A 2,500-nucleotide genomic window follows, 5' to 3' on the forward strand; every position below is an offset into this window, starting at 1 on the left:
TTCTCTTGACAACATATCACGGTGTCAAACAGGCCCTGCAGGCACAGACACCTGTGCTGGTCAGTAAATTCTAGCAACATTTCCCGAATGCATCTGTAAAGTGGAAGACGCTCAATTGTATGTTCCCAGTCTACCCATGTGAGCCCATAGCACACCCTGCTCTGGGTAGGTGCCGTCCACAGGCTGAAAAAATCCCTATAAGTGTTCGAACCTACATTCTCTCAGTGGTCATTTTTGTGATGACAACCACTTCCTTGTGAAGGCTGACTTGTCAGTCTTGCTTTTTGTTTGCAAACATTTAATTTTCATTTTTAGTTCAACAACATTATCAGACAGAACTACATCATTTCCAAGAACAAACATAAATAATTAAACAGGTCCTAGGATCGTTTCTGTTCCATGTTTTCTTCTCCTTTACCGTTCCACGGCCAGTTCACTGATAAATAATGATTACATGAGTGATCTAAGTAAGCAGCACACTTAGACACCTCTTGGGAATTGAAAAACTCGGTGTAGAAATGGTTGCCTCGAACATATAGTACATTTGTGTAGTATATTTCTTTCACAGCTCCATACAACGTAAAGTGGTGTGATAAGAAACTCTACGGAGAGCTGGACAATACAAGTTCTTCAGAGAAGAAGCGCCCCTCAGTCAAGTGTTTCGGCCCATAACTCCTTACACTCTGAGGGGGCTGGCTCGTACCCAGGTCATGACTTCTGTATGCCCTTGTATTGCCGCCTTGTTTTTTCAAACATGGTCCTCAGCAAGTTCGAAACTGCACCTTCAGGACTGAATCACCTTTCAGGCAGACGCTTTAACCACTGAGCCATTATACGCATAGTTCGACCAGAACCAGCTGGAACTCTTCTGCTGCTTCTGCCATTGCATTGGTGTCACGCTCTAGAAGAGAGCAGACTAGAAACCCCCACCCAACCCAGCACTAACACCCAGACAACACAAACACAGACTAAAATAATTCAGGGTTTACATACATTTATTCAGTCACACACAGAACTTGACTAATAAAACTACAATCTTAGCAAGAAATGATAACTACGCTGACAGAATGGATAAATAACACACACACACAGAAAAAATCCACAAAGCACAGAGCTTTAAGACACGGCCGTCCAGCAGCAGTCAGTCCGGAGAATGCTAATGAATTAAGGACGTAAGGACGTTTGACGAATAGATAAACTGAAGCACTGCACAACACAAGAAAAGACGATGACTTGAACGGCGAAAACTGAAGACAGATGAAAACCAAAAAACGACGAAACTAGTGAACAAACGATGACAGTGATGAGAAGAGGGCAGCAGGACTGAAGACAGCAGTCAGCAGCAGAAGGAGCAACAACGCCGCCTGGCCAACACAGGCTGAAGAAGAGATGGTGCAGGAAGTGGGACGCTGCAAACTGCCAACCGGGTACCACTACCCTGACGCTGGAAATAAAAAACCAAAACAAAGACGAGACACGTCCAGCAGGGCACTCCCTCTGAGCTGGAGCACACAGAACATAGAAGCATGGCCACCAGGAGGAAAAGCGATCCTCACATGAAGGTGCCAACCAGCTGGGTAAAAAGCCCCGAACCAAACAGGCACGACCTTCCTCCAAGAAGGCCGCGGGCGAAAAGCCTAGAGAAGTGTCACTGACAGAACAGAAAGGCTTGAACCTCTGTTCAGCAGTGACAGGAACGCAACATGACTCCACGATTGCACGTGAAAAACGTACAACCGGGAGTCACATATACAAAAAAGACAAGCTGGGGAGAGCGAGTGGGGAAGGGCATGTACAAAACACTCCCCACGAGATTGTCATGAGTTGTGACAATTGGGAGCTCTTGTCTTCTCTCTAACAGAAATCGACAGCTGCTCCATGAGTCTGTGGGTAGAATCGCTCACAAACCTTGCACCAATCTCTATGGCGAGGACTTTGGTTTGGAAGCCAGATTCTCTGAGGCTGCTGTCTAGACGCATACTTTTCGGTTTTGTAGATGTGGGCTTCCTCCATTCTGCTTTTGTATAGCACAGTGAGCTGATTCAGAATCGCTTGTTACGTTGCCTTGCAGTAGAGTACTTTGTCAGGTCTCATGCCGCTCTTGCTGATGATTTCCAGGTGTCTCTTCCCCTCTGGTAGGTGAACTGTGCATTCCAAATCTTTGACACCATCAACCAGCCCACGTTTTCATGCTTTGGATGTTACAGCTGCTCCTGGCCAGATTTATTGCCTTCGGCATAGAGGAACTCTACTGGAACTTCTGGTGGTGTGGGTGTTGCTTGGACAGTGCTTACCACGTGTGCAATTTCTTTTAGCACTTGGTTGTTCTTCCGTGTGTACCGTCATTGGCTTAACGCCACTTTGCATGAGCTGAAGACATGCTCCGCTGTTCGTTTGCCATGGCAGAGTGGGCACGCAGGGTCCTCTGCTTTCCCCCATTTCAGCAATTTTGTATTCGAGGGAAGGAGGTTGTACAGATCTTAGGATAAAGTCGATCTTC

At 46.4% G+C, this 2,500-nt stretch overlaps 2 protein-coding genes across 2 annotated transcripts in view; both read left to right on the forward strand.

Annotated features, from left to right (window-relative positions):
• LOC143301395 (uncharacterized) overlaps window positions 1-2,500 on the forward strand; it is a 53,094-nt gene that overhangs the window by 35,152 nt on the left and 15,442 nt on the right. The window lies entirely within an intron of this gene.
• The window catches only part of LOC143301552 (uncharacterized), a 15,324-nt gene that overhangs the window by 560 nt on the left and 12,264 nt on the right, over window positions 1-2,500 (forward strand). The gene's annotated exons all lie outside the window — the stretch shown is intronic.

This window comes from Babylonia areolata, chromosome 27 (genome assembly GCF_041734735.1).
Source record: "Babylonia areolata isolate BAREFJ2019XMU chromosome 27, ASM4173473v1, whole genome shotgun sequence".
In the NCBI taxonomy this organism is placed as follows: Eukaryota; Metazoa; Mollusca; class Gastropoda; order Neogastropoda; family Buccinidae; genus Babylonia; species Babylonia areolata.